Source organism: Microtus ochrogaster, chromosome 10 (assembly GCF_000317375.1).
Source record: "Microtus ochrogaster isolate Prairie Vole_2 chromosome 10, MicOch1.0, whole genome shotgun sequence".
NCBI classification, from domain to species: Eukaryota; Metazoa; Chordata; class Mammalia; order Rodentia; family Cricetidae; genus Microtus; species Microtus ochrogaster.
This window is the reverse complement of record NC_022016.1, coordinates 60,055,613-60,065,997: the sequence shown is the minus strand read 5'-3', so window position 1 is coordinate 60,065,997 and position 10,385 is coordinate 60,055,613. Positions and strand designations below refer to the sequence as shown.

At 49.4% G+C, this 10,385-nt stretch overlaps 1 long non-coding RNA gene across 1 annotated transcript; it reads right to left on the bottom strand.

Moving 5' to 3' along the window:
* Positions 1–6,272: 6,272 nt before the first annotated feature.
* Positions 6,273–9,984, bottom strand: LOC113456631. Its single transcript, XR_003377384.1, has 3 exons — positions 9,893–9,984; positions 7,964–8,058; positions 6,273–6,570 (listed from the first exon to the last, which is right to left on the bottom strand). It is a non-coding gene; the product is annotated as an uncharacterized LOC113456631 (long non-coding RNA).
* Positions 9,985–10,385: the final 401 nt, after the last annotated feature.

Here is a 10,385-nt window from a genome sequence, read left to right as displayed (position 1 = left end):
AAAAAAAAAAAAAAAAAAATACTGAATAGGGTACCCCTTGCTACTTCCCGAAAACACAGTCCACTGCTGTTCAGTCTCATGCCTCTGACTGAGTCACCAATAGGCATCCATAGTCACCAAGGCAATTTCAGTACCATCCTTAATTTACTGCAGGCACGAACCCCACAGGGACATATCAGTGACACTTTAACCCTGGCAGTAATGTCCATGTAGACATAAGATCCTGGCTCTTAGGAAAGTATTCTTATGTCAGTAGCTGACACCCTGATCCCTGCTTAGGCTCCCACTGCAACACAGCGCCAGCACAGGCAGTTCTTGTGAACAGTATGTCTCCCTAGAGTCACATCTGGACTTCCTGGATCGGGCTACTCTGACACTCGGCCCAGCTCAAGTTTGTTTCTCTACTTCTACATTTACTTTGAGAGTACTAGGTGGGGTTGGGGAGATGGCTCAGTGGTCAAGGCGCTTCCTGTGAAGGCAAAGGAACTAGAACTTAGATCCCCAGAACTCATGGAAAATGGAAAATGATGGGTGAGTGTAGTGTCCAATTTGCCATCTGAGCCTTGAAGGCAGAGACAGGAGGCTCTTCAGAGCAAGATGGCTACCAAGGGTAGCCATAACGGGAGGGGAGTGGAAAAAAATGTATAGTTCAATAAAAACAATAAAACAAAAAAGACTAGCCTTGTCAGTGAGCCCAGGGTTTGACTGAGAGACCATGCCTCAGTGAATAAGGGAGAAGAACAGATGAGGATGATTCCCGTTATCAACCTCGGACTCCATATGCATGTGCACACCTGTGCACACCTGTGCACACCTGTGCACACACACCTATACACACATGAGCCCACAAACATGTGAACACGCACATGCCCAGCTAAAAAGGAAAATCATTAATAACAAAGACTCATATTGCTAGGGGACAGTTCTGGGTCTAGTGACCCGCACCTGTGACCCCGGTACTAGGGAGGTGCAGGCAGAAGGATCAGAAATTCAAGGTTATCCTTGGTTCTAAAGTGAGTTCAAGGCCCACCTGGGCTACTTGAAAGAAACTTGAGAAGGAAGGAAGGATGGAAGGAAGGAAGGAAGGAAGGAAGGAAGGAAGGAAGGAAGGAAGGAAGGAAGGGAGGGTGACATGTTACCCAAAATTGTAATCAGGCATCTGTAATCACAACAGCAGTGGTTGGGGGATTGTGAGTTCAAACTAGCCTGGATTACATAGTGAGACCCTGTCAAAAAAAATAAAGGAAGGAAGGAGAGGGGAAAGAAGGAGAGGAGAGGGGAGGGGAGCAGGGGGAAGGAATCATACATTTTAAATGAGTGCATTGTAAAATAGAGGGTCTTTCCCTGCATGGGAGAGAAAACCACCCCTCATCAACACTCATGGAAGCAAGAGCTAAACTTTTCTTTGGCTAAACAGAATGTTCAAAAGTATCTGATACAGCCACTTAGCCATGCACCACTCCAATCACCCCGTGTTTAAGGATCCAAAACAGACTGGTCCAAGCCTCCAGAAAGAGGACAACAATGCAGGCAAAACCCTACCTCATACCTCTTCCTCTCCTGCTGCAAAATGAGCAGTCCCCCAGAGCAACTGGAAGCAGAAATGCCCATCCTTCCTAAAAGTCTTGCCCCTCTCACAGACTGGTGGTCAGACACCAAAGCCCCCAAAGCCCAACAGACTGTTAATATACTCCCTCAGTCTGAGTCCATCACCTAATGCCTCCTATAGGTCCTCGCTGCTCCCACAGGCGGGCTAGGCTGCATGGGCCCAGGTACTTTCCCATCACCCAAGCTTACTTTATCCCAAGACATATTGTAGGAGAAGGAAAAGGGGGGAAAAAGGGAGGAGGGGAGAGAAGGCAGGTGGGGAGGATGGAGGGAAGGGCTTTTGTAAAGACCCTCTTGTGCTGTGTCTACCTAATGAAGTCCCCACCCTGGAGACCCGGACGATATCTAGCTTGTCAGTGCACAAGCCAAAGAATTCTATGGAGTCTAAGGAAGAATGCTCTCCTTAGAACCTGGAGAACAGCCTGTGAGTATTACGTATTCCCCAGAGCAGTGGTTCTCAACCCTCCTAATGCTGTGACCCTTTAACATTTACTCTACACATTCCATAACAATGGGAGGCTATTGTGTGCCAGGCTCTGGGCTGGCATTATCTTCTTCACATTGCAAGGTGCTGGATCTTCATGGGCACACAGACACACACACACATACACACAGACTCATACAGACACACGCACACACACAGAGAGACACACAGACACACACACACATACACACACACAGAGACACATACACACGCACACACACAGACACACACACACATACACACAGAGCTTTGAGCTCTTGTCTCACTCACAGATGTGCATACAGTTGGTCATTTTTCATAGTCACTCCGTGTCTGCCTGTCCCCGCCACAGAGGTCACATGCACTTGGTCATGGTCTTGGGATGTCAGGGATGGGATTATGGAATCAGGTCCCCCTTGATATTGAGCCTCCAGTGTTTCCAACTTTCGCTGTGCCCCCAAACCCCATCTGTCTTCCCAATTGGAACGAAAGCCTACTTTGTCCATCCCAGATCTCCAACTGATGTTGGAGTGACCCCCAACCATAAAATTATTTCACTGCTACTTCCCGGTTGTAATTTTGCTACTGTTATGAATCGTAATGTAAGTATCTGATATTCAGGTCGTTTGACTCTACGGTGTCGAGACTCACACAGGTTGAGAACCACTGCTCTCAGACTTGGCTTTTCCATCTGGGGATAATTCCTTGTTTCTCAGGCCTCAGAGGCTCAGAAATAAAAACTGGAGCAAACCACAGCCTCAAGCGTGCAGCGGCAGAGGGCTATCACCGCCATCGGTGCTGCAGCCCTTACCACAGCCACGGCGCTGCTTTCGGCACCGTCCTATCATATGGCATGGGCTGCAAACACAAGAACGGCTAGGCAGAGCTTACATTCTAGTAAAAGAGATAAGTGCTCTTCAGATAATCAAACAAATGTGAGTGTGCTTACACACTGGCATAAATACCCCGAGGGAAAGCAACGCATTCTAGGAGCGCAAATAAAGAAGGGCCTGGCTCGAAGGCGCCTCTGAAGGCATAACATTTTAACTGACATCTGAAACATGAGTAGGAGTTAGCCGAGCACAAAAGGGGAGGGCGGAGAAGACACAGTCCCAGCAGATGGTAGAGCAGGTGCCCAGGGTTCTGCAGTGCTGGGGGAAAGTGACAGGAAAATGTTGATGAAGGTAACAGGTCGGCCCAGACCACAAGGACTCAAGGGGGAACCTGCAGGGGCAGGCAGGAGGCTGGCGAGGCAGGCAAGGTCAAGCCCTGTGCTCTTAGAGACACGGTCAAAATGCTGGTCCTCTGTGTTAGAGCTAAGAGAGGCAGGTAAGGAGATTGGCACAAGGGATGCAATGTTTGAAGGGCTCACTTTGTCGGCGGTGCAGACAATGGACTGGAAGGAGCAAGAGCAGAAGCAGGGATGAGGTAGGAGTCCTCCCTGGGAATCCAGAGAAAGGATGATGGCGGCTTAGACTGTGGGTGTAAAATCAACAGGACTTGGGTGATGGGTGGATAATGGGCTAAGAGCAGCTGCTACCGGCATCTTGTGCTCCCAGCATCTCATAAAAATTGCAAGGTTCTTTTGGTTTTGAACAATGGAATCTCATCTTCCACTGGGGCCAGATTTGGAAGTGCCTGAGACAAGAATTGCATGAAGTCAAAAGTGCCCTTGGAAAACTCTGAAGCCACCCGCAGAGTACAGTATCCCTGAGTTTGTTTATACAGCCACGAACAGAAATTTTTAGGCACACTAAAGTTAGAGAGGCGCTGAACTAGAATAAAGAAAGCAACAGAAGGAAAGTAAGCCCATATGCAAATGTCTGGGCATTCAAATCACTTGCCTTTAAGACAAGGGCTCAGATCTCTAGGAGTGAATGAGAAGATTGGAAGGGGGGGGGGTGTCCAAACAGGAGATATAGCAAGAATTTTCTTAAAGCCCCGCTATGGCTGAAACGTACCCTCTTGGTTTGAACACTCAGTTCTTGTAAACTGTCACTATCCATTAGTGTTCCAGTCACTTACAGCGTGTGGTCTGAGTGGAGCACCCCAACCCCAGCCTCTACTCCCTCTTCATGTCCATCTCACTCCCAGGCTCTGCTCAGCTAGCTCAGCCTGGATCTGCTAGGACCCCTCTATCCATCAAGGTCAGACGGCTCTAACCAAACCCTTCTTAAGTTCAGGAGCTGAGACTGTACCCAGGCCACCTGCTCGTCCTGAGCTGGTGAGGCTCTGCCCCTTGTTTTCTCACCTAACTGATGAAGCAGACACCACCCTGAACTTTGCCAGCCCTGGGGCAGAAGGAACGAGCTCTGTGGGCTTCACGGAGCGATTAAAGGCCCCGCGTGAGGCAGGAGTCACTTCCACAGGAAGCTCATTGGCCGGAATTCATCACGAGGCTTCACCCAACCACAAGAGGGCCAAGAAGTGCAATCCTTCCATGTGTTCAGCAGGTGCACAGCCAGAAATATTTGACAAACAACACTAATGACTTCCACATGCTCTAAATGTACAATGACGAGAGAAGAGACAAGTCTTAACTATGAAGTCTGTGTTTGGATCCAGGACCCTGTGGAACCATGTGGCTGAATAAAATTTGCCCATTTGTGCCCCAGGGGGCAGAGACCATGCCCAGAAAGACTCCCAGGCACCATTTGGATGCTATCTTGGAACTGAAGGAAGGATCCATCAGAGTTGCTGACAGCCTCGGCTTGTCGGCACTGCCTCTAGTCTCTCAGCCCAGGATTCTAACACGAGAAACAGTGAGGACTGGAACTCTGTCACCAAGGATCCCTGACAGTCCCTGGCAGTGCCTGGGCTAGAGACAATGGCCATACAGATGAATCCTTGCTCTGGGACTCAGTGTCCAGTGGTCAGCTCCTCCCTCTGACCCCAGACATCATGGTGCTCTCTTCTCACAGAGGAACCTAGCCCCTCTTCTGCACTCAGGCCTGTCGCCATGCTTTCATGGGTAGTATATGACAGGAATGAAGACCAAGCCTTAAGATGACAGTCACTTCTGCTTCCTCCTTCTGGGAATCCAGCGACCATAGTGTAAGAAAGACAAGCAAGCGTGTAGACACCATGGCAATGGAAGCCCTGGAGAGGAGGAAACACCTGGGACATCCCAGCTTCCAAGAGGCTCCCAGCCAAGTGCGGACGCAACAGATAATGAGGAACTGCCCAGAAGAGCCCAATAAAATAGAGAGGGAAACTTCCATCATTTTATGTCACTACTGTTAAGGTTTAATTTGTTACACAGCCACAGGAAATTGAAAAACACTCACTAGCTGATGTCTGTGTTCTGAGGAGGACCAGAGGAAGAAAATCTAAGGACACATTAAAGGGTTTGCCAGGCTGGGCTCTCTAGGACAGCCTCTGAGACAGAGGGCTCGAAGAATGAGTTTTATTGGACAGGGGACGCTCTCTGGAAAGGAAGAAGCTGAAAGCAAAGTTCATGGAGTGTGGAGTAGTGATCACTAGAGGATGGGAGAGTGGGGAAGAGGGGCATGGAGGATGGATTAGGGGTACCATCACAGCTGGACAGAAGTAAGACATGCTAACAGTCTAGAGCATGACCTGGGGAGTTCGCCATAACATGCTTTAGCTAGAAGAGAGGCTCTCAAACGCTACAAACCCGATGAAATGACCGACATGGGAATGTGAACTGGCCCGGTTGGCTCAGGACACAGTGCACACGTATGTTCAAATATCATACTGTACCCTAGAAACATGTGTGGCTGCTGTATGGCATTCAAAACGGTTTTTACCGAGAAGGTTAGGATTGGACTTCCACCTGCGGTTGGCTTGGGTAAACTTGACACAAACTAGAGTCAACTGGGGAGAGGGAACCCCAGCTGAAGAATTGTCACCATCAGACTGGCTGGTGGGCCACATCTGTGGGGCATTTTCTTGATTGCTAGTGTCTGTAGGAGGACCCCATCCGCTGTGGAAGGTACCATCCCCAGGCGGGTGGGCCTGGGCTATATCAAAAAGGTGGCTGACCATGAACCTGAGAGCAAGGCAGTGAGCAGCATAGGTTCTGCCTCAAGTTCCTGCTCAGGTTCCTGCCCTCAATGATGAACTGTTACTTGGAATTGTAAGAAGAAATGAACCCTTTTGCTTTTGACCACAATATTTCTTTACAGCAACAGAAAAGCCCCGTGAACAGCCCCGAAGGCCTGGGACCTACCTTATGATATTTTGCAGACACAAAGGGAAGAGTTGTTCTAAGCTGAGGCAAGGAGGCTGGCCCTTAAGGCCCCTCATCAGCTGGTATTAGCTGTGGGTCGTCCCACGAGGGGCCATCACTTGAGCGATGGCATCTGCCTGCTGTTTCACAGTCCCCATGGAGGCAAGTGGCTGGCACACCCGGCAGCTGACATTCTCAGCAGCTGAAGACAGCGGTAGCAGCGGCGGAGAGGAAGACAGGCACCAGAAGGCAACCCCTAGTGGAGGTGAGCCCACAGCACTTGAACTGAACTAGGGAGGGAAGCTGCCTGCGAAGGGAGGAAAGAGAGAGAGAGGGAGCTTCCAGGCAAAGGAAACAGCAAGAGCACAGAAAGGCTCCAGTGTGAGAACAAGCAATGCCGGTGCCAGCAGAACACACGGAAAGCAGAGGAATGTGGGCTTCCCCTGAGGCAACGGGGACTACTGAAGAGCTCTGAACAAGGCTGAGACTGGTACGCCATCTGTTTCTAACGATCCCTCTTGACAGGAAGGTGGAAGGTGGACCAGTGAGGTGAGACCGGAAGCAGAGAGCCTGGCAAGGATGCTAGAGAGAAGGTAGCTTCCTGCTCCTGCTGGGGGTCACTGGCTGAGCCCTGCATCCTCTTCTTCCTCAGCAGCCAGGTTATATTGCAGCTTCATCCGGGCTACGGGTCTGGTGGCTAGCTGTGTCGCAGTTGCTACATGGTGCAACTGAAACAGCCTTGAAAGTCCCCGGGGTCATTCTTATACACAGAAAACAGCCTTTAATAGGAAGGCGAGGGTCATCTGCTGCCTAGATGACCTGGAGGGTCAAGGTAGTCAAGGGACTCAATTCAAATGTCTCTGTCCTAAGTAACGGGACCTCCAACTAAACCCTGCCTAATCAAAACACAGCAGACTTTCTATGTTGAAAATTCTGTTTTCTTTGGAAACCCTCTACTGTGATCCTGGGTTAAAATCTGTTCTACCCTCCAACTGTAGAAAACATCCTTTTTCTTTTTCTTTCTTTTTTTTTAATATTTATTTATTTATTTATTTTTGGTTTTTCGAGGCAGGGTTTCTCTGTCGCTTTGGAGCCTGTCCTGGAACTAGCCTCGAACTCACAGAGATCCGCCTGCCTCTGCCTCCCGAGTGCTGGGATTAAAGGCATGTGCCACCACCACCCAGCCGAAAACATCCTTTATTCCTGATGGCCAGGAAACACTCCCACTTTTACAGGTCACTATAAAATTAGCGATAAGGAGCTAGAGAGATGGCTCAGCGGTTAAGCGCACTTGTTACCCTTCCAGCGAACCGAGGGTTCAATTCCCAGCACTGACATGGTGACTCCCAATTGTCTGTAACTCCAGTCCTAGTGAATCCGACACTCTCTTCTTGCCACTATGGGTGCTTACACACGTGGTACATAGACGTAAATGCAGGCAAAATAACCAGACTCATAAAAAGAACTTAATTTTTAATTAAAAAAATAACCTTCCATTGTTTTTGCCCCCAGCCACAATCATCTGATTCTATAGACTTTATGATCGCTCCCTCCTCTGAGCCACCAGCACAGTGCCTCCCACCACTTTCCCATCCGCCTTCACCAGTGCTAAAAGTTTTAACAATTGCACTGCTAACGCCAGTCAGGGGCCATTAGAACCTCCGCCCCCCACCAGAGATGGGCTCTCGGGCTCTCCTTACCAACGGGCCGTGGATAATCCAGCTCAGATTCCCATTTTAGAGTCTGTTTCCTAGGAACCACTCCCAGCACCAACTGTAGTAGTAGGTCAGGTTCCCTAGAAATAGACCAAAGATGGAGATTTGCATGCAGAGGACTTACTGGAGAGCAAGAGCAGGAATGTTAGCAAAAAAAAGGGGGGGGAGCAGGACGGGGCTGAGCGAGCCCTTGAACCCTGTGTGTGCCTGTGCGGCACAGACGGCAATCCCTCAGGAAGTTCTAGAGCGGGTGTGGCGCTTCAGAGATGCACCAGTTCGAGGCAAGAGTAAACTCCAGGAGAGGCAGTTCCATCTGCCCAAAGGCACTTCTGGAAGAGCGACCACTGAATGCTGTGGGCCACCAATGCTGCCACTGGGAACTAAACCACAGCGTCCTCCACAACCCCTACTGTGAACTCAAGATGGAGACTGGTGGTTGCTATTACTCCTGAGGGCGGGTCCATCTCTGCCGGGTTTGGCCACAAAAGAGTCACATGAGACTTTGGCACGGGGATGTAACGGGAGGAAGTTCGTGTAGAGGTGAAGAAGTGGGAGGAAAGATGACCCCCTTGGCCAGGCTTTTTCTGTTTGTTTGTTATTTGGTTTTTTGTTTTGTTTTTTTCAAGACAGTTTCTCTGTAGCTTTGGCGCCTGTCCTGGAACTAGCTCTTGTAGACCAGGCTGGCCTCGAACTCATAGAGATCTGCCTGTCTCTGCCTCCCGAGTGCTGGGATTAAAGGCGTGCGCCACCATCACCCGGCCCTCTTGGCCATTCTATTCTCTGCTCAAAGATGGCTGCCGGAGTAAATTTAGTGCCTAAGATAAGCTGTCTTCTTTTAGAAGTACAGCTTTGCCAGGCATGGTGGCACATACCTCTAATGCCAGCACTCGGGAGGCAGACGCAGGCAGATCTCTGCGAGTTCAAAGCCAGTCTGGTCTTATGTAGTGAGTTATAGACCAGTCAGGGCTACATAGTGGGACCCTGTCTCAAAACAAAAAAAATGTATACAACTTTGAACATTGCTTATATTTGCACTTCCCCGTGTGCAATAATGTATACAAACACATGTACACACTCAGGTGCATACAGACTTTTCCCAAAACAAGAAACTCCAGCCATAGGCTGGTTAGCATATCTTTGCCCTCATTAGCCAAAAACTGATGGCTGCAGATTGTACATCTGAATACCACATCTCCCTGCAACCTGCTGCCTTCAGGTATGCTAGAGTCTCAGCTCTGATCAGAACTCGGGAAGCAAGGGTGACCTCACCAATAGCAACTAACAGTTATTGGGCACCAGCTGTGTTTACAAGTTCCTCCTCTCTAACCCCAGTAAAAACAACACCTCTGTTGGCCCATTTCACTAGAAAAGAAACAAAGGCCTCACAAAGCTAGACCATTTGTCTATGGTTTGTACAACTGGTTGGTGTCAGAGCTGGGACCAAGATTCCAGTTAAGTTGGTGACAGAGACAAATAGGAGACATTGAGAATTGAACCGGTCCATTCATTCATCCAGGAAATAGGAGAATCTACTGTTCCAAGCACTTGTGAAACTTCATGCAGCTGTGGCTACGGACAGCCTTTCTCTCGTGTAACTCCCCCAACAGTAGGAGAGGTGGGTTAGTACCGAATGGAATACGTCCACACTCATTTGGCCATGTGTGTTTAAATGTATAATGGATTCTTTGGTTTGCCCCAGTTCCCCACTTCAGAGCTGAGACTCCTTCTCCCTAGTCGTGGGGAATGCTGATGGCTGGAGCATTCAGCATTGTCTTTCTGCAAAACTGATCTGAAAGGCTCCTACAGCTAAGGTCACTCCCTGCCCTAGGAGCCCCTACATCCAATGTCTAGCCAGGAGAGATCGCAAAGGTCTTCCAGAGCTGCCCTGGCTCCCAGGTCCCTTGGGATCGTCACCTTGTCTTCTGCCGTAGGCTGCTTCCTTCAGTCCCCGCAGGTCTGAGAACCTTTCCCAGGAAACTTCCACTAAGGAAAATTCTCTATCGCAGTCTTCCCCAGGGCTTCCAACGTGCTATGGGAAAGGTATCGTCTTGGGGAAGAAGAGGGGAGAAAAAGGAGAAAATCTGCAGGAGAAGAAGGATTAGAAAGGCGGTGCCCAAAAGGGCAGCAGGCTGTGAAATCAAAGAAGATATTTAAGGCAACCTCATTAAGAAGTGATATTTGAGTAAAGACTTGAAGGTGGATGCAAGGGAAGTTACCCAAGTGGAAACCTAGTGGGGAAGCAACCCAGGCAGGGGGAGGGAAGCCAAGAGAGGCCAGTAATGGGATGGGCGACACAGAACAGAGCACATAACAACTAGCAGGCCATTATAAGGTCCTCAGATTTGGGCAGAGGACCTGGTCTGGAATTAGACCTCCCCGGACTGCTATGTAGAGACAAAGGGCAAAT